The 22,375-nt window shown below is 38.1% G+C and overlaps 1 protein-coding gene and 1 long non-coding RNA gene across 25 annotated transcripts in view; one reads left to right on the forward strand and one right to left on the reverse strand.

Annotated features, from left to right (window-relative positions):
- The window catches only part of Anks1b (ankyrin repeat and sterile alpha motif domain containing 1B), a 1,083,815-nt gene that overhangs the window by 1,030,769 nt on the left and 30,671 nt on the right, over positions 1 to 22,375 (reverse strand). The gene's annotated exons all lie outside the window — the stretch shown is intronic.
- The window catches only part of LOC147823601 (uncharacterized), a 107,169-nt gene that overhangs the window by 36,534 nt on the left and 48,260 nt on the right, over positions 1 to 22,375 (forward strand). Inside the window, exon 3 of one of the 4 annotated variants that reach the window (XR_015443643.1) lies at positions 1,316 to 13,805. The exons of 2 other annotated variants lie outside the window; for them this stretch is intronic. This is a non-coding gene — a long non-coding RNA (uncharacterized LOC147823601). Of the gene's footprint in view, positions 1 to 1,315; positions 13,806 to 22,375 lie in introns of those variants that run through there. One more of the 4 variants, XR_015443645.1, reaches the window with a different exon arrangement.

The following is a 22,375-nucleotide window of genomic DNA, read 5'->3' on the forward strand; positions in this document are numbered from 1 at the left end:
CAATGACCTCCCCTTGTGATACCAAATTCCGGTATTAGCTTTCCCATCACTGGGACAAAATACCCACCACCCACAACCTAAAGGAGAAGTTTAATTTGGTACACAGTTTAGGGGGACTCGAAGTTTGGCCTGGCTGCAAGTCAGAAACAGCATGGTAGAAGGCATAACAGAGTAAAGCTGTTCACCTTATGGTCTCCAGGAAGCAGAGAAACAAGGGAGGTTCCAGGGATGGATTCAAATGCATTCTCCCCAAGGACACAGCTCTTCCAACCAGGCTCCAACCCCTAACAGCATATTCAGCTAGGAACTCATCAGTGGACTAATCCACCAATAAATATAGCACCCCATGATCCAATCACCTTCAAAAAGTCCCACCTCTGAACACATGAGACTGGGAATACACTAGATCTAAACCATACCAAGGGGGTCTGAAAACAAGCCAGGTGTTTAACCCTATAGGAGTGGACACAAAATGTGACTACTCAACAGAGCATCTAGAAAAGAGGAGGCACTGAGCAACCAGATGGAAAAGATGACTCATCCAATGAATGTCAGCCACCCCATCCTTGGCCACCTCGATGCTTGTTCTTGTGGACTAGAGGACTGATTAGCCAATAGTGCCAGGGATGGAGACTATACATGGTCACAAAAACACGAATTTCCTCTTACCAAGGCCGATATGTATCTTGATCGTGCTCTATCTCTAATCAATAAGCACTGGCCAAAAGTAACCCCTCAAAAAGTACAACTGCTTAAGGAATACAACTAGACATTTGCTGAAATATTAATTACATCTTACTCCTTCCACTTTGGAAGGCACAGCAATTAATTGTCACCAGGACTGATGCTTATTCAAATACAAATCTGAATCTCTTCCCCTACCTGGCCTCATTAACTGGCATAGGATCTAGTGGTTATGACTGTCATGACATCACCACCCTGATGGAATGCTGGAACAGCCTAGAGGCTCAGTTTTGAATGATTGTCTATAGAACTGGGATCCTACCTACCAGAATGTAGCCATATGGGTTAAACCAATGACTACAGTTGGCACAATGTTAGAACTAAGAGATACAAGTAGAACTGGGGTACTCACCACTTGACCCACTTGAGAAACCTGCCCACACTCAGGGACCAAGTTTGGGAATTTGTGATTCCCATCCTCTCAACAGTAGGCTCTGTATGATTTGATATCTTAGCCTGCATGGGTGGAATGCTTCCCTTTGGAACATCAGCAATTCCTGAACCTATAATCAGCATTCGGCAATTCCTGAACCTATAATTATTACTTCTACTTGGTCATTTCTGCCAACAGATCAAAAGCAAAAAGAAAGGAGTCATTATATTGACGGTGGAATTAACACTTGACTGTCTGGAGAAGCTAGGGATGCCTACATAATGGACTCAGAGGAATACATCTGCAACCCATAAGATTGCCTCGGGCACCTCTAAATGCTATCCCTGATGACAACAGAAAATAGGAAAGTGAAGCAATCACAGCCTGACAAAAGCAAAGTAAGTGGGGCTCTTCAGACCCACTGAGATAAAGGTCTGTCAAATTCCAAAGGAGGAAAATCTAGCACAGTGGTCAAAGGGGCAGCTGATTAATACCAATTATGGCTTCAGAAACAGTTGCAGCAAATAGAAACTATAGTACATTTCACTGACTCTATTTGAAATCATTTTCAAAGATTATTAACAGCTATGAAGTTGAAGCAACAAGAACTAGATGCAAGACATGAGCCTATCCGAGTGGCATAAAGAGAAGACTGCAGCAGACACTGCTGAGTCCTGCCCTGTATCTCCTTATCTCACCTTTAAATTCACTTACAAGCCATAAACCATTACTGAGCATGTCAACAGCATTCCACCACAAGGACCTACATCTCTCTGTTTTGCTGCCTAAAGTTTCACTCCTGGGCCACAAGAGATTGCTCAACATGCAAAGCACCCTAGCCATGATAGAGATTGAATGCCCCCCCATGAGGGGCCAGAGTGGATAAACATTCAAGTCTCCCTATCTTCAGCGGGACCATTCCAAGACATTTGCTACACAGTTTTTCAAGGGAGTCTCCAGTGGGAACAACTCTCAGGTGCCCAGAGGAAACCCACCCATAGGGCAATATGTATTATTTTTTCTCCCTCCCATATCTTACTTTGAACCATTCCTTCACTTCAGCACCCTAAGAATTATCTTCTAAATAAATTAGCCTCACTAAAGCCCCTTATTTTAGTGACTGATTTTAAAGGGAATCTAACACAGATTAGATATTGTTATTATCACCATCTTATATATATGAGGAATGGGGCAAAAGAATGTTTAAATTGACCAGGATCTCACAGCTAGCAAGTGATGGAAACAGAATTTGACCTGGAAAGTCATATCTAGAGACCACACTCCTAACCTCTGTATTATATTGTCAGTATTAATTTTTTAAAAAAATATTTCACTTTTAATTGACATATAATACTTCTACATATTTATGGACCACAGTGTAGTATTTCGATACAAGTATAAAATGTGCTCTGATCAGATTGGGGTAATTGACACATCCATCGCTTCAAATATATTTATCATTTCCTCATGTTAGGAACATTGAAAATCTTTTCTACTAGTTATTGTGAAATATAAAATTAATTAACATCAACCAGAGTTACCCTACTGTGCTACAGAACATTAGAAATTATTACTCCCCTCCAACTATACCCCTGTATCCATAAACTGACCTCTCTCTAGAAATTGTTTTAAAAGCTCGTATTTTTGTCTTTAGTTGACATAGAGAAAAACACTCCTATATTCACCTCTAGAAAGCAGGTATGAATAGCGACTCTTACCTCTACTGTTAAAAGAAAGTTCAATTAAATCTGGTAATTAATAGAGGTTTCAATTTGATCAGATAGTAACAATATCTTCTCTGTTACCACATCTCTTCATTTATAAGAATGTTCCTTAAAAACACACCTAGGCATGACAAAATAAGGGAAAACATATTTATAAAAATTGTATAGCATGCATTTTTGAACAACAGTTAACTAAATTCAAGCAACAGTTGCCAATGACTTTTCTCACCATGAAGCAGGAAGTCAACAAGGTCAATCAAACAAGCTAGGAGTTGTCAAAAATAAACAGTGTATCTTTTTACTAGCTAGTCCTCCCCATTTAGTATCTATCCATCAACTGGCTCCATGCTTGATATATCACAGTGAAGATTTGGGAATAATAATTCAAATCTAAGATTTAAGATTTACTTTGGACAATTTAACAATCCTGTTAAGGATAGTATGATAAGAGTATGAACTGTGGACTCTAGCAATTACACTTTTGCTACTTAATCGCTAACCTTTTGGAAACACAGCTTCCTACTCTGTAAAATGTGGAGGAGCAAGGATGAAGTATACAAAGTACCTAGTACATTGTCTGGAACATAGTCACTACTCAACAAGTAATAGCTTCCTTCTTTACATATATTATTAATTCATTCATGTTCACAGTAACTTACAATTAGAAAATAAATTAGAAAACTCAAGAGTCTTATAAGTTTAGCTGGAAATAAACTGGAAGCCTGTATAACTGTATTAAATGAAATATTCACAAGAAGAAGCAACAATACAATACAAAGCAGGTAAATCCACTCATAGAAAAGAAAGCTTAAAAGTACTCTGCATGTCTCCATGACCTAAAAGATATACAAAATATTTCATTAATAAACTTTTTGATGTTTTATGTTTTTTATATGAAATTATAATCTTTTGTTATTTATTGGGTTAAAGAAAATTACCTGTTAAATTTAACTTTACTTATTTCTTTTTGCTTTCTTTACTGAGGATACTAGAAATCATAAATGTAAACGTGGTTCACATTACGCTGTATTTTCACTAGACAGCACTGATGCAAAGACCTCTTTCCTACTCCCCCATGCTCTTCCACTCTTCCATTTTTTAGCAAGACGAAACACCGCAACTGTTACAATTTTAACTTATATCCTCAAAGAATATGTGAGCCTCACTGTCCCAGATATAATACAAAGGTGATTTGCCACAAAGAAAATTCTCTTTAAATGATGTACCAAACACAGAGGGATGGATAAGTGGGTAATAACCAGGAGAAAATGTCTCCCAAAGGACAATCTTCACACAGGCAACCTTATTAGTGACTCTGTGGCACTTTTTAACATACTTTACAAGGAACATTATTTTAATATGCACAGTTCATTCACCAATATGAGTGAAGGTTAGGTTGCTAATAGAAAAATAAAGTTCTAAACCTGAAGCATTTGTTTACAATCTGAAAAAACTACCTGTGTTAGGGTTCTTTAAATATCTAGAAAAAATATTTTCTTTCTTATAATAACAATAGTTATAATAATATAATATCCATTAGCGATTACGGGAACTGGCTCACAGATTATGGAGGCTGGGGCCTGGGATTTAGCTCAGTGGCGCTGCACCTGCCTCCATCCGTACCGGGTGGGGGGAGGGGGGATGAAGGCTGCAAAGTTCCACAATACACCGTCGGCAGGAAAGCTGATGGTGTAATTCAGGCCTAGTCCAAAGGCCTGAGCGTGGAGGAGACCACCAGAGTTAGTCCCATGATAACCCTGATGCTTGAGGGCAGAAGAATGTCCCAACTCATGAAAAGAAAGTAAATCTAACCTTCCTTCACCTTTTTGCTCTATTCAGGCATGGATTGGGAATAACGCTCACCCACAATTACAAGGGTGACCTTTACTCAAGTCTACTGCTCCAAGTGCTAATCTCTTCTAGACATACCCAGATAATATTCACCAGATATCAGGCCATCCCTTAGCCCAATCAAGTTGACACATAAAATTAAACATCACATTCCCTCTACTACTACACTACTTCAGCTGAGATTAGCTGGATACATCTTTCTATTGTAGATTTCAGTGGAAAAAGTGACAGAGTAATAAGCAGACTCTGGGTATCTTTCTCAAGTGTTTCACAAATAGTTTCCTTTTACAGAAAATGAGACTTTACAGAAAATGAGACTCTCCAAAAATAACCAAATTCTCACCCTATGCACATTCCCTCAAAGGATCCACTCACCACAAGGAAAGCAACTCAATCCAATAGTAGGAAAGTAAAAGATAATAGTGTAACATAGAATCAGTTTAAGAAATAAAATTGGACAACCACTGAGGAAGATGGCATGAAAGGTAAAAGAACCTAGCATCGAATCATCTCTATCACAATCCTTCCTATTAGTAAATAACACATACTAATAATCTGCTTTATGAAAATTTACATTATTTTTCAAAGAAAATGAGTTAATATATAAGTATGAAAATGTATTTTAATTGACTGTAATAAACTTAGGTAAGAAGTATAATCACAAGAAATCATTTTTCTGCAAGTACCTTTTAGTTAAATGACAGGAAGTAGATAATTACAACATTCTAGAGTCAAATTACCTTGACTCAAGCCCCAGTTCTGCACTTAGGTGGTGTGCGGCCTTGGGAAACTCCCTTAACATTTCCCAGCCTCAGTTTCCTCCTGCATAAAATATGGATAAATAATAATACTCATGTTATAGGGTTATGATAACACATGAATATGTACAGCAGAGGTAGCTGTGCATGACACATGACAATACTTATTACTACTAACTGCAACAAACAGACAGTACATGGTACATACTGTCTTCCTTTATCTTAGTTTTGCTTTCTTTTGTGTGCGGTAATCGTTTTGTTTGTTTTGTATTGTAACACAGGGAATTGACCAAAACTCCACACATGGTAGGCAAGTGTTCTACCACTAAGCTAAATGTCCAGTCTTTCCTGAATTATCTTTTTTTTTTAACTTTTAATTTAATTTTATTGGTACATTTTAGGTACACAATGACATTCATCATTGGAAATTTGCACCTTTACATAATCTCTCTTGGTTCTTATTTTTCCCCGTTCCTCTGGCCTCCCCTTAAGCCCTTCATCCCTCCCTATTTACAAAGACTTTGTTTCCACCTTTTCATTTTCTATTAATTCCATTTCCTTTCTTTCATTTCCCCCACCCCTCCCACTTCCCCTTTGCACCTTTTTTTCCTATTTCACATTATCTATTATACCTTTTAGTCCTTATTTACACTGTCAGTTTCTCACACTAGAGAAACTATTCAGTATTTACACATGTGTCCTATTTATTTCACTTAAGAGTATCGCCTCAATGTGCATCCATTTAGCTATAAATGTCTTTCATTTCTTGCTTTTTATGGCTGAGTAGTACTCCATTTTATTAAAAAACCACATTTTCTTTATCCAGTCTCCAGTTGATGGGCATTTGGGCTGTTTCCAAGTTTTAGATACTACAAATTGTGCTGTTATGAACATGGGTGCACCTATATCACTGTGGTATAATTCCTTTAATTCTTTGGGAAAGATACCCAGCAGGAGAATAGCTGGGTTAAAGGGGACTTCCATTCCTAGTTCTTTGAGGTATCTCCATACTGATTTCCACAATGGTTGAAGCAGTCTACACTCCCACCAGCAGTGGAGCAGTGTTCCTCTTTCCCCACAGCCCTGCCAGCATTTGTTATTGGTTGATTTCATGATAGCAGCCATTCTTTCTGGGGTGAGGTGGATTCTCAATGTTGTTTTCATTTGCATCTCTCAAATGACCAGTGATGTTGAACATTTTGTCATGTGTTTATTTGCTATTTCTATTTCTTTGCCTGAGAAATGTCTGTTCATTTCAGATGTCCATTTTTGGATTGGATCTTTAAATTTGGGAGGTCTGAATTTTGAAAGTTCTTTATAGATTCTAGATAGTAGACCTTTGTCTGAGGGACAGCTGGTAAAAAAATTTTTCCCACATTGTGGGTTGTCTCTTCACACTGTAGGTGGTTTCTCTTGCTGTGCAGAAGCTTTTTCATAAGAAGAGATCCCGCTTATTGATTGCTTGTTCTAGTTCATGGGCAACTGAGGTTTTGTTCATAAAATCTTTTCCTACACCAATGTCTTCAAGGGTTCTACCTAACCTCTGTTCCAACTGGTTCAGCATTTCTGTTGTAATATTTAGATCTTTAATCCATTTCGATTTTAGTTTAGTGCATGGTGAGAGATATAGGTCTAGTTTTAATTTTTGGCAAGTTGAAACCCAATTTTTCCAGCACCATTTATTAAAGAGGCTATCTTTCCTCCAGTGAGGGTGTTTGGCTCCTTTTTCAAAGATGAGGTGGTTGAGTGTGTCTGACGTTGTGTCTGAATCTTCTAATCTGTTCCACTGGTCCTCAGGTCTGTTTCTTTGCCAGTACCATACTGTTTTCATCACAGTAGCTTTGTAGTATAGTTTCAAGTTGGGGGTTGTGATACCCCCTGCCATGTCTCTGTTACCTAGAATTGCTTTTGCTATTCTGGGTCCCTTGTTCCAAATGAAATTTTGGAAATTTTTCTCAAGGTCTGTGAAGTATGCTGCTGGGATTTCAATTGGGATTGCACTGAATCTATAGGGCAGTTTTGGAAGTAGGGCAATTTTCACTATGTTAATCCTTCCTACCCAGGAGCAGGGGATGATTTTCCATTTTCTGATAGCATCTTCAATCTCTCTTTTCAGGCTGCTATAGTTTTCAGAGGATTTTGATTTCTTTTGTTAGGTTTATTCCTAAGTATTTCAGTTTTTTGGATGCTATTGTGAAAGGAATTGTTTGCTCTATTTCTCTCATGTAGAGGAAAGCTATTAATTTTTTGTGTGTTGACCTTATATCCAGCTACTTTACTGAATTTGGTTATTAAGTCTAGAAGACTTTAAAAAAATTTTTTTAATTTCTAAAAAAGTCTAGAAGACTTTTGGTGGAGTTCTTGAGGTCTTCTATATAGAGTATCATGTCATCTGCAAATAAGGACAATTTGACTTCTTCATTTCCTATCTTCATTCTTTTTATTTCTTTCTCTTGTCTAATGCCATGGCTAATGTTTCCAAAACTATATTGAACAGGAGTGATGATAGTGGACATCCTTGTCTTGTTCCTGATTTTAGTGTGAATGACTTCAGTTTCTGACCATTTAGTATGATATTGGCTGTTGGTTTTTCATAGATGGCTTTTATCAGATTGAGGTAGAGACCGTCTATTCGGATTTTTTGTAGGGTTTTTATCATAAATGCATGTTGCATTTTGTCAAATGGTTTTTCTGCATCTATTGAGATGATCATATGGTTTTTATCCCTGGCTCTATTGATACAGTGTATTACATTGATTGATTTGCATATGTTGAACCATCCCTGCATCCCTGGGATGAATCCCACTTGCTCAGGGTGTATGGTCTTCCTGATGACATTCTGCATTATATCTGCCAGTATCTTAGTAAGGATTTTTGCATCTATGTTCATTAGTGAGACTGGCCTATAGTTCTCTTTTTTGGTTGGGTCTTTCTCTGCTTTGGGGATCAAGATGATGTTTGCTTCCAGGAATTAATTCAGGAGTACTGCTTCCCTTTCAATTTCATTGAAGAGTTTAAATAGTAGTGGCAGTAGTTCCTCTCTAAATATCTTGTAGAATTCAGTGGTGAAGCCATCAGGACCTGGGCTTTTCTTGGTTGGTAAGTTTTTAATTATGTTTTCAATTTCATTGATTGATATTGGGTCACTTAGAATTTTTAGGTCTTCTTCATTCAACTTTGGTAATTCATACATGTCTAGGAATCTGTCCATTTCTTCCGTATTTTTCATCTTACTGGTGTATAGGTTCTGGAAGTAGGTATTGATGATCCTCTGGATTTCTGCTGGGTCTGTTGTCATTTCACCCTTTTCATTCCTAATTGCATGGATTTGGGCCTTTGCTTTCCTTTTTCTGATAAGGTTGGCTAAGGGTTTGTCAATTTTGTTGATTCTTTCAAAGAACCAATTCTTGGCTTCATTGATTTTTTTGTATTGGTTTCTTAGTCTCCATTGCATTGATTTCTGCCCCAATCTTTATAATTTCCTCCCTTGTATGAGCTTTGGGTTTGTCCTGCTCTTCTTTTCTAGCAGCTTGAGGTTCAGCATCAGGTTGTTTAATTGGACTCGCTCTGTTTTCCTAATATGCATATTCACTGCTATGAATTTCCCTCGTAAGTCTGCTTTCACTGTGTCCCATAGATTCCGATAGGTTGTACTGTCATCGTCATTTATTTGAAGGAACTGTCTGATTTCTTCAATTTCCTCTGTGACCCATGGGTTATTCAGAAGTGTGTTGTTCAATTTCCATGTATTTATGAAGTTTTTGCCATTTCTTTTGCTGTTGATCTCCAATTTCATCGCACTATGGTCTGATAATATACAGGGGATAACTTCACTTCCTTTGCACTTACTGTATACCTAAATATGTTCTATGAGCGAGTATGTGTAAGAGCACTTATTTTTCATTATATGCTCTTCGGAACTGTTGGAAGAATTGAATGTATACACTTCCCATTCGAGTAAGTAAAGAAATTTAAAATAAAAAGCATAAACCATGTATATAAATAACTCTTATAGAAAAGAAGAATATATATGTTAAATGAAAGAGATACAAAGTATACTGGATACTCAAGCGATGAGATCCTATTCATCTATAGAAAATGGGAGTGTCAATCAAGAGATGGAACATAACACAGGCTTTAAACAATGGAGAATAGGTGTGTAACAAGTCATTACAGGGAAAAGAATTTCTGAATGTAGACACAAAAGTTGGAAAGGATGAGGAAGGTTTAGGAAAGTGTTCACTGACAAACTTAGGTGACTTGTAAGGTATTCATTTTCTATGGCTGCTTAACAAATTACAATACTTTTGGTAGCTTAAACAGATTTTTCATCTCGTAATTTCTGTAGTTAAGAGTTCAGAGTTGCAAGGCCCTCTGCTCAGGGTCTCATTACTATGAAATCAAAGTGTGTACAGAACTATGGCTCCCTTTAAAGCACTGGGCACTTTTCTAAGATCACTGGTTTTATTGGAAGAATTCATTTCCTTGCAATTATAAGACTGACACTCTTTGTTGTTTGTGATTGTTGACCAGGAACCACTCAGCTCCTAGATGCCATGTGCAATTCTTTGCCAAGTGGTCCCTTCAATAGGCCTTCTGAAGCTTTCTAACTTCAGGAAGAACTCAGGCCTACCCAGATAATGCCCTTTTTGACTGACTTAGTCCACTGCTTCCTAATCTAAGCACAGGTGTGATGACTCAGTGTATGCACAAGTTCTGCCCACACTCAAGGGAAGAAGATCATACAGGATGTGTGCTCCAGGATGTAAGAATCTTGGAAGTCACAAGAATTCTGCCTAGCCTAGGTGGTAAAGAAGATGAAAACAAAAATTCTCCAGAGATGCCAAAATTCAATTTGTTTTTCCTCCTATATTTCTGTGCCCAAAAATGATGATACTTGTAAAACATATATGCATAACTACAACTGCAACTAGATCTTCCCACAGTTGATAACTGCCTATTTTTGACTATTGGTGGCAGTCATTTATTACAAGGTCTGTTTTATGAACTGAGAGTATATACCTTGTCCTTTTATTCAATATAAACCATTCCTACATCTGGCTACTGTATTCTTGGCTGGCTTGTCTATTACTATTAGATTAATACTGAATTTATCAATGTCCTACCTCATTCCTCAAAGACAACATTTTTGTTGCCTATTTTCCCTCTTTTGGCTTTATTTTTATGGCCTTGTGTTAGTTCATCTTACAAAAGCATTTTTAACTATTCTATGGTTATCTAGGCCTCATTTCAACCATGGAAAAAAGAAGAATTATAAACAGCTTACCTTTAGTGTAAGCAAAATGTCAGTCAGTTCTACAGCAATATGGATAAGAACACACATAATATTTATACAATGTTGAATATAACTAAGAACAAAAGCCTCAAGAGTTAGACATACCTACTTCCCCTTTGACTTGGCAACTTTTGTTTTTCTTATGGACAAAAAAATGTAAACCCTTGCTAATTTTACCTGCTAATTAAGGAGGCAAGTGTTGATAGACAAACAGAATACCATCTGACTATTCATGACTATTCATCTAACATCATGACAGATACAGCTGTTATCTCTCATTACCATATGGCATAGGTTTCAGAACTTCAGATGACTACTACGTGGCTATACTGTGTTCTCCAAGTTTGATAACAGCACTAGTATGACTTCTTCTAAGAAAGTGAGTACAGATGCTCTTTGAGCTAAGACTGGATTACAGCACAATAAAGCCATCATAAACTGAAAATATCCTAAGTTAAAATAATAATACCTTGGCCTAGCCTATCTTAAACATGCTCAGAATATTTACATTAGCCTAAAGTTGGGCAAAATCATCTACTCTAAACCTATTCTAAAACAAAACATTAAATATCTTGTGTAATCTTACTGAATTTTTTTAAAAAGTGGAAAATGGGGCCAGGGATTTAGCTCAGTGGTTCCGCTGCCTGCCCCGCAGGCACAAGGACCTGAGTTCAATCCCTAGTACCAAAAAAACACAAAAACAGGTTTGCACAAATATGTTTTCACACCATCATAAAGTTGAACAATTATAAGTCAGACCATTGTAAGTCAAAGACTGTATTTATTTAAAATTACTATTTGATGGTAGAGATGATAAAATACACATTGCCAGCAACAATTAAAATTTAACTGTATCGTTTAAGTTCATAAACAATGGCTTTCAAATTGCAAATGGTAAGTGTCAAGCTATGTACATGAGTTTCAGCTTAATTTGACAGCAGTTTTATAGCACAGTAGTTAAACCTCCAAATAGCAAATGAGTTTCTGCTAAGTGTAAGACATTGTCTCATATATCGGCAATGGTGGAGAACAGAATATACAGAATGAATCAGGCATGAATCCTGGCCTCAAGTTAGTTATCTGTGAAAAAGAGAATCCTGAAAACACAACTCAGTTTTTCTTTCCCTTCCTGTAGCAAGTAAATTCTTTTCTGTTGTTGTTCTTGGTTTTTGAGAAAAGCTCTTGCTCTGTAGTCCAGGCTGCCCTTAAATTCGCTATGTACCCTTGACTGACCTCCAACTTGCAGCAATCCTTCTGCCTCGGCTGCCAGATTCTCCTCGGCTGCCATCACGTCCAACTCCCAGGGCTTATGCCCTTGTGTGGCCCCCTCGAGTGAGGACAAGATCTGTGACTCATTTAAAATCAAAGAACACAGCAAAAGTGATATGATATACACATCATATGTACATGATTATATGGTTGTTTTACATAAGCTTGGAGCACCAATCCTGTTGAAGACTCTGTCCCTTGCTAGCTTTAAAAAAGTAAGAAAACATGGTGGGGAACAACAGGAGGTTTCCATACACTGAAGCTGGGCCAAACAAGAAATGGAAATCTTCAGTCCTACAACCAGAGGAACTAAATTTTGCCAACAACCTCTGTGAACATGGAAACTTCTCCCTTCCTAGTCAAGCCTCAGGTGAAAACTAAATCCTGGTAAACACCTGGATTAACATGTTCATGAGTGTCTCACTGCTGGGAGGCTTGAACAACCAGTGGTACATGCATGACTGTCCCATTAGCCAGATTTTTATTAACTTTATTAGTAAAAAGACCAATAAAAGTGATTAGATGTGTTTGTACCACAAGTAGTACAAGTTGCCTGATGGGACAGTCATGCATGTACCACCTGTCGTTCAAGCTGGCAGGAACATGTTTAAGTTTTATGAGACACTGACGAGAGGGCTCAGATAAACTGACCTAGAATCTTGGCTCACAGACACTATAAGACAAATACATACTGTTTTAATCCCTTAAATTTATGACAATATATGGTTACATGCCAACATATAACTAACATGCCTTCCCTTTTATAAAGTTACTCAAGATGCTGACAAATCACAAGAGGTAAATTCAAGTATCCCACATCAGATCACCAAAGACAATACTGAAATCCTCAGTTTATACTCTAGAGAAAACCAGAACAGGTCACAGTCACACTTTTCTCAAGCTCCAATTTTCCATCAATATTGCCAGAATGGCCAGTTTGGATTAATTAAGTCAAAACTAAAGATCAGCTGCTTATTCTTATCTTGTACATTCTCAGAGAGAAAGGATCTCAATTTCCTGACCAAATGTTCAAAATGAAGCCAAGAGATACAAAGAGAAAATCTGAAGGGTCGAAAGGCATCACAGAGGTCGGCCGAAAGGGCAAGCCTATAAAAGAAAACTGTCATTTCCATTTACTCAGAAAAATATGTAACACCTAGTAAAATAAAGGTATTTTCTTTCATATCTAAAAAGCACCTTTACTTAAGCAATAATTCACCTCTGTTTGGGGACAAACATTTGTTATCAATGAACCAGAGTAAGCTTGCACATCACCTAAAGATTCATACCATCACTTATCATTTACAGGCTCCCTGGAGTGCAAATATTTTCGCCCAAGGATTGGAAGTGATGTCTTACCACAATTTTATCAGAATTGTAAATATAACTAAAAACTATCAAGATTTTTTATATTATTCAACAGAAAGCAGAAAAAGTACTCAACTCTCACTGTACTTACTGCTCTCATAAGTAAAGTCAGATAGTTATTTTTGTAATTAAATTCTTTTATTGGTACATTGTAGGTATACAGCACAATTACATTTCTCATTGGGAATTGTACCTTTACATAATGCATCTTGGTTCTTATTTTTTCCCCATTCCTACCCCTACCTTCACCCCCTCCACCCTTCCCTATTTACAAAGACTTTATTTCCATTTTTTCCATTTCTCATCATTTTTCCTTTCCCTTATTTCCTTTCCCCTGCCCCTCCCACTACCCCTACTCCTTTGGACCTTTTCTTCCTATTTTGCATTATCGATTATTCATTCTAATCATTGGTACATTTTAGGTATACAATATAATGACATTCATTGTTGGAAATTTGCACCTTTACATAGCCTCTCTTGGTTCTTATTTTTCATCCTTGCCCAGCCCTCCCTTCAACCCCTCCATTCCTCCCTATTTACAAAGATTTTGTTCCTATTTTTCCATTTTCTCATATTAATCCCATTCCCTTCTATCCTTTCCCGTAGCCCACCCACTTCCTTCCCCTTTGCCCCTTTTCTTGCTATTTCACATTACTTATTATACATTTAGACCATATTTACACTTTCAGTTTCATACACCAGAGAAACTATTTGGTATTTATACATGTGTGTCCTATTTGACTTAAGAGTATCACCTCAATGTGCATGCACTTAGCTGTAAATGTCTCTAATTTCTCATTTTTTATGGCTGAGCAGTACTTCATTTTATGAACAAACCACATTTTCTTTATCCAGTCTCCAGTTGATGGTCATTTGGACTGTTTCCAAGTTTTAGCTATTACGAACTGTGCTGCTATGAACATGGGCACAGATACATCACTGTGGTATGATTCTTTTAATTCTTTGGGGAAGATCCCCAACAGTGGAATAGCGGGGTCAAATGGGACTTCCAGTCCTAGTTCTTGGAGGTATCTCCATACTGATTTCCACAGTGGTTGCACCAGTCTACACTCCCACCAGCAGTGGAGCAGGGTTCCTCTTTCCCCACAGCCCCATCAGCATTTATTATTGGCTGATTTCATCATAGCAGCCCTTCTTTCTGGAGTGAAGTGGAATCTCAGCATTGTTTTCATTTGCATCTCTCGAATGACCAGTGATGTTGAACATTTTTTCATGTATTTATTTGCTATTTCTACTTCTTAGTCTGAAAAATGTCTGTTCATTTCAGATGCCCATTTTCGGATTGGGACTTTAAATTTGGGAGGTCTGATCTTTTTAAATTCTTTATAGATTCGAAATAGTAAGACCTCTGTCTGAGGAAGAGCAGGTGAAGATTTTTTCCCACATTGTGGGTTGTCTCTTCACACTGCTGGTGGTTTCTCTTGCTGTGCAGAAGCTTTTTAATAAGAAGAGATCCCACCTGTTGATTGTGCTAGTTCAAAGGCAACTGAAGTTTTGTTCATAAAATCTTTTCCTACACCGATGTCTTCAAGGGTTCTACCTAACCTCTGTTCCAACTGGTTCAGAGTTTCTATTTTAATATTTAGATCTTTAATCCATTTTGATTTTAGTTTAGTGCATGGTGAGAGATATAGGTCTAGTTTTAATCTTTGGCAAGTTGAAGCCTAATTTTCCCAGCACCATTTATTAAAGAGGCTATCTTTCCCCCAGTGAGGGTGTTTGGCTCCTTTGTCGAAGATGAGATGGCTGAGTGTGTCTGGCATTGTTTCTGCATCTTCTAATCTGTTCCACTGGTCCTCAAGTCTGTTTCTTTGCCAGTACCATGCTGTTTTTATCACAGCAGCTTTGTAGTATAGTTGCAGGTTGGGGATTGTGATACCCCCTGCTGTGTCTCTGTTACCTAGAATTGCTTTTGCTATTCTGGGTCTCTTCTTGCTCCAAATGAATTTTTGGATTGTTTTCTCAAGGTCCGTGAAGTATGCTGCTGGGATCTCAATTGGAATTGCACTGAATCTATATAGCAGTTTTGGAGGTATGGCCATTTTCACTATATTAATCCTTCTTACCCAGGAGCAGGGGATGTCTGTCCATTTTCTGATATCATCTTCAATCTCTCTTTTCAGAATGCCATAGTTTTCAGAGAAGAGGTCTTTGATTTCTTTCGTTAGGTTGATTCCTAGGTATTTCAGTTTTTTGGATGCTATTGTGAAAGGAATTATTTGCCCTATTTCTCTCTCAGTGAGTCTATTGTTCATGTAGAGGAAAGCTATTGATTTTTGTGTGTTGACCTTGTAACCTGCTACTTGACTGAATTTGGTTATTAAGTCTAGAAGACTTTTGGTGGAGTTCTTGGGGTCTTCCATATAGAGTATCATGTCATCTGCAAATAATGACAATTTGACTTCTTCATTTCCTATCATTATTCCTTTTATTTCTTTCTCTTGTCTAATTGCCATGGCTAATGTTTCCAGAATTATATTGAACAAGAGTGGTGATAGTGGACATGCTTGTCTTATTCCTGATTTTAGTGTGAAGGATTTCAGTTTTTGACCATTTAGTATGATATTGGCTGTTGGTTTTTCATAGACGGCTTCTATCAGTTTGAGGTAGAGACCATCTATTCCAATTTTTTGTAGGGTTTTTATCATAAATGCATGTTGGATTTTGTCAAATGCTTTTTCTGCATCTATGGAGATAATCATATGGTTTTTGTCCTTGGATCTATTGATATAGTGTATTACATTAATTGATTTTCATATATTGAACCATCCCTGCATCCCTGGGATGAATCCCACTTGATCAGGGTGTATGATTTTCTTGATGATCTTCTGCATTCTGCTTGCCATTATCTTATTAAGGATTTTTGCATCTATGTTCATTAGTGAGATTGGCCTATAATTCTCCTTTTCAGTTGGGTCTTTCTCTGCTTTGGGGATCAAGGTGATGCTTGCTTCCAGGAATGAATTTGAGAGTATTGCCTCCCTTTCAATTTCACTGAAGAGTTTAAACAGTAGTGGCAGTAGTTCCTCTCTAAATGTCTTGTAAAATTCAGCGGTGAAGCCATCAGGCTTTTCTTAGTTGATAAGTTTTTAATTACATTTTCAATTTCATTGGTTGATATTGGGTTGTTCAGAATTTTTAGGTCTTCTTCGTTCAACTTTGGTAATTCACATGTATCTAGGAATCTGTCCATTTCTTCTGTATTTTCCATCTTATTGGTGTATAGGTTCTGGAAGTAGGTATTGATGATCCTCTGGATTTCTGCTGGGTCTGTTGTCATTTCACCCTTTTCATTCCTAATTGCATGGATTTGGGATTTGCTTTCCTTTTTCTGACAAGGTTGGCTAAGAGTTTATCAATTTTGTTGATTCTTTTGAAGCACCAACTCTTGGCTTCATTGATTTTTTTGTATCGTTCTCTTAGGCTCCATTGCACTGATTTCTCCTCTGATCTTTATAATTTCCTCCCTTGTATGAGTTGGATTTGTCCTGTTCTTCTCTTTCCAGCAGCTTGGGGTTCAGCATCAGCTTGTTTAACTGGACTCACTCTGTTTTCCTAATATGAGTATTCACTGCTATGAATTTCCCTGGTAAGACTGCTTTCATTGTGTCCCATAGATTCCAATATGTTGTAATGTCATTGTCATTTAATTGAAGGAACTGTCTGGTTTCTTCTTTAATTTCCTCTGTGACCCACTGGTTATTCAGAAGTGTGTTGTTCAATTTCCACGTGTTTATGAAATTTTTTGAGTTTCTTTTGTTATGGATCTCCAATTTCATCGCACTATGGTCTGATAATATACAGGGGATAACTTCAATTCCTTTGCACTTACTTAAACATGTTCTATGTGTGACTATGTGGTCTATTTTGGAGAATGACCCATGTGCAGCTGAGAAGAATGTGTATTCTGATTTTGTGGGATGGAAGGCTCTGTGAACATGTTAAGTTCATTTCTTCAAGAGTTCGACTGAGTTCTAGTATTTCATTACTTATATTTTGTCTAGTTGATCTATCTATTTGTGACAGTGGGGTGTTGAGGTCCCCCACTACAACTGTATTACTGCATATATGACTTTTCATGTCCGTTAATATTTGTTTTATATAGTTGGGTGCACTAGTGTTTGGTGCATAGATATTTATGATTGTCATCTCTTCCTGTTGGATTCTTCCCTTTACAAGGATGTAGTGTCCTTCTTCGTCTCTCTTCATCAGTGTTGCTTTGAAATCTACTTGATCTGCCAAGAGGATAGCTACTCCTGCTTTTTTGGGGGGTTCCTGTCGCATGGAGTATTGTTTTCCACCCTTTAACTTTCAGTCTATGAGTTTCCTTTTGAATTAAGTGCATTTCTTGTATGCAGCATATTGTTGGATTTTGCTTCTTGACCCATTCTGCCAGTCTATTTCTTTTGATTGGTGAATTGAGACTATTAACAAAATGATGGTTATAACTGAAATGTATTGACTTGTCATTGCCATGATTTTTTCTTTTTGTTGGGTTCTCCCCCTTTGCATTTAATTTCTTGTCATGCCAGATGGATTCATTCTGCTTTGCTTCCTGGGGTTGTGATCCTCAATGTCTGTTCCTAGGATATTGTGTAAAATTCTTTGGAGTGCTGGGTTGGTATTCATGAAGTTCCTAAGGTGCTCTTTGTCATGAAAGTATCTTATTTCTCCATCCATTTTGAAAGATAGCTTTGCAGGTTACATCAATTTGGGTTGGAGGCTGTTTTCTTTTAGGGCTTGGAATATGTCACTCCAAGCTCTTCTTGCCTTGATGGTTTGTGTTGAGAAGTCTGCTGTGATTGTGACGGGCTTTCCTTTGTATGTGATTTGTTTCTTTTCTCTGACTGCTTGGAGAACTTTGTTCTGTTGAGTTTCTGGCATCTTAACAATTATATGCCTATGTGTAGATTTTTTTTGTTCAAGGCTATTTGGAGTCCTATATGCCTCACTTATCTGTATGTCAAGCTCTTTTCCCCTGCTTAGGAAGTTTTCTACCATTATTTCTGTGAAGAGATTTTTTTTATGTCATCTGCACTCTCTCCTGTTTCTTCATTGACTCCAATCAGTCTTATGTTATTCTTCTTTGATTCATCTAGCAGCTGCTGGATTGATTTCTCATGTTCCCTTATAATTTTGAAGCAATTTTTCTTTTCCTGGTCACTAATTGCAATTTTATCTTCTATATCTGAAATTCTGTCCTCACGTTGGCTCATTCTGCTGTAGACTTTCAATGGAGTTTTTCATGTCCTGGAAATCTATTTGAATCTGTTTTATGGATTCCATTTGTTTCCTATGTTGGGATTCCATCATGTTCCTCAGCTCCTCTCTAGATTTATTAATCATGTCTTGCACTAGGGGCACAATTTCTCCTGTTATCTGAGAAATTATTTCTGATTTCATTTTTTCCAGATCCCCTTTTGTTGCCAGTTCAGTGGGTCCAGGTGGTTGAGTATCAGAGTGTTCCATCTCATTTCCCTTTGGGGTTGCTGTAGGTGATCTGGGAGTCTGGTTTTGAAACTTATTTACGTGCTTTCTCATTTCAACTGCGGGGGGGGGGGGGGGGGCGCTGTTGGCGCCTGCATGGATTATGTCCTCTGAGCTGGGAGAGGTGGGACAGGGGCCGGGAGCAGGGGTAGGGATGGTGGCCCAAAAGCCCTTTCCTGTGGGCTAGGAGCTGCGGGAGGGATGGTGGCCGGGAAGCCCCTTCCTCTGGTCCAGGAACAATGGGATGGTGGCTCAGAAGTCCCTACCTCTGGGCCCGGGAGCGGTGGGAGGGATGGTGGCCCGGAAGCCCCTTCCTCTGGGCCAGGAGCGGCGGGACAGAAGGTGGTCCAAAAGCCCTTTCCTCTGGGCTGGGTGCAGTGGGAGGGATGGTGGCCCGGAAGCCCCTTCCTCTGAGCCAGGAGCAGCGGGACAGAAGGTGGCCCAAAAGCCCTTTCCTCTGGGCTGGGAACAGCTTGAGGGATGGTCGCCGGGAAGCCCCTTCCTCTGGACCAGGAGCAGTGGGACGGCGTCCCAGAAGCTCCTACCTCTGGGCCAGGAGCAGCAGGACTCAGTACCATGGTCTGGTGGTCCGGTGTCCTCTGCGTCTTTGTAGTGTGGAACCAAGTGGTTGCTGGTCTGCAGCGGGCTGATTCGGAGTCTTCCGCGTGACTGGGACCTTGGCAGGGCATGCACAGACCTGCCTGTCTGCAGCGGGCTGATTCGGCTTCTTCTGTGTGACTCCCAGATAGTTATTTTTGAAAAACATAGAATGTGTGACAAAATACATGCATAGAGCAATGTGTATTTCTTCTTTGTAACAGGAAAATTCATTATGTTATTTCATTTAATTTTTCTATATACAGGAAAAGTAAAATCAATCACCTATTTCCAAATGGGCAGCTAATAAAATTAACTTTGATTGCACATTTGAGAAAGAGTTGTTTTAATTTCCCTGAATTATACACAAGGTTAGAAAGGCTTTTTGCAAATCATTAACAGTTAAGATGCACTTTCCCCTGGGAGGGGTATGGGAAAGAAAAGAAGGGAAAAGAAAAAATATGAGAAAAGGAAAAACATGGAAACAAAGTCTTTGCAAATAGGGGGGGTGGAGGGGGTGAAGGGAGGGCAGGGGAAGGGGGAAAAAAATGAGAACCAAGATACATCATGTAAAGGTACAAGACCCCAGTGATGAAGGTAACTGTATCGTACACCTAAAATGTTCCAATAAACTCAATGCGGAAAAAAAGATGCACTTTCCCTGACAATTCAGGTAGATAAAATACTCACAGCTGTCAGAGAAAGTCATTCCTGTAGTATTAGTAAATGAACAAGTATGCATTCAAAACCTGTAGGAAGTAAAACAAAAATAATGGGTAAGAATATGTATTTACTTGGGGTGAAGCTTGAGTACCGCACAGAGCCTCGAGGTGTCTCTCTGAATGCTGTCTGTGAACATCTGGGTCAGTCCTATGGCTGACATACAATGTCCTAAATATGAAATGTGCCATAATGTGAGCCAATCTATCTTCCAGATACAATGAGGCACTAAATGTAACAAGGTGAAAAAAATGGAATATAAAACTGAAAACAAAACAAAAATGTTTATAAGGCATTTAAAAAAAAAAAAAAACTAGTCAAGCTGGGGATTTAGCTCAGTGGTTTCCCTGCCTGCTGCGCAAGTGCAAAGCCCTGAGTTTGATCCCCGGTACCAAAAAAAACTAGTCGACAGTAAACGAAAGATAACCTACAGACCTCTACCATTGCCTCAAAGGCAAGATTCACATATTTGTGTCTGCCTGGTACTTGCAGTTACAAGTAACATCTGGTGAATCAAACACATAAACAGCCCACAGTACAAACAAAACAAAGTGATATTCAGAATAAATACTCAACAATATTGATCTATAATACAACTTAACTATTACAGTGTATCCAACTTGCTATCAGAAAGATCCTGAGCTGTGCAAGACTGACTTGAAAGTGGTTCAAATTCCACTAACAATTTAAATGCCTTATAAGAAAAAGCATATTCACACATAGTAATACAAAGTAAAAACCAAGATGAGTCAGGAGAAGATTCAGAAAAAGTGGTACCAGACCTCAGAGAGAGCAAAATGACTTCCAGCTTTAATAAGGAAAGGCATTCTTAAGTAGAAAAGGGACATTTGATTTGGGTTTTAAAAGACAGAATTTGAGAATGTAGAATATAGTCACTTCATTCCAAAAAAAGAGAACAGCATATGCTGCATAATCGCAATGAAATAATTTCACATGTGATTATTTATTTAATGGCTTTCTCCCTGTCTAGGCTTTAAGTTCTGCGAAGGCTAAAACTGCCACTTTACCAGCAGCATCCCCAGTACCTAGCAGAACATGTGGTATATAGATGTTTAATGAATATTTACTGAAGAAATAACTATATAGAGGCAGGAACAAATAGAAAAAAATTGTTCAATTTGCCTAGTAAATAAAAAGAAAGGGACATGAAGATCAAAAGATCATTCAGGGTGATCATTTAAAAGAACATGAAAATCAAACTGATAAATTTTACTTTATTTGGCTGGTAATAAGGAGTCACTGAAAATCTTTATGGAGTGCAATAATACCACCAGGTCTGTGCTTTACAAACTCTATCTAAAACCCATGAGTAGCTGGGGATTTAGCTCAGTGGCACTGCACCTGCCTCGCAAGCACAAGGTCCTGAGTTCAATCCCTGGTACCAGAAAACAAAAAACAAAAAAAAAGCCATGAGTAGGGCAGATTATGCATAAGATCATTACAGGGATTCAGATCAAAGATAATATAAACTTGAACTACAACACAAGCAGCAGGAATTTAAAGTAAAAATACAATAAAATAAAATAACCACAAAGAGATTACAAAGATAAAATTGATAGGGCAATCAGTCATCCACCCAACAAACATCTTTTGAACAACTGCTATGTATCTACCAGACACTGCTAGGAGCTAGAGATAGGAAAACTAAATAACCCATGAGTTCTTTACTTCAAAGAGTGGACAGTCTGAGTCATCTCAGAACAGAAAACTGAATATATGATAAATGAAGAAAGGAAGAAGTCATGTTCTCTCAAATTTTGATTCTAAGTGACTAAGAGAATGGCAGCACCATTCAAAAAATAGAAGAACAGAGCTGACAAAGGTTAAGTAAGAGGATGTGGATAGCTTTTGGCACTCTGGCTTTGTGTAGAATACCCAAGAAAAGTACTTCATCGGGGAGTTTCAGATTCCAAGACTGATGAATAAATCAGAGGTTAGAGCTCATGATTTGGAAAATATTCAGCATAAATGAGATCTGGGCTGGGGATACAGCTCACTGGTAGAATGCTTTCCTAGTATGCTTGAGGCCCTGGGTTTAATTCTCAGTACTGTAATACATACATACATATATACATGGCACATAAACTATCAGATCTGAAGTTGAAAGAGGAAAAGACTTTAAGACAGAGTTATTATAGGTAGCACC

This window comes from Heterocephalus glaber, unplaced genomic scaffold, assembly GCF_053883595.1.
Source record: "Heterocephalus glaber isolate CG9 unplaced genomic scaffold, H.glaber_assembly_v1.0 deba00001572, whole genome shotgun sequence".
Taxonomy (NCBI): domain Eukaryota; kingdom Metazoa; phylum Chordata; class Mammalia; order Rodentia; family Bathyergidae; genus Heterocephalus; species Heterocephalus glaber.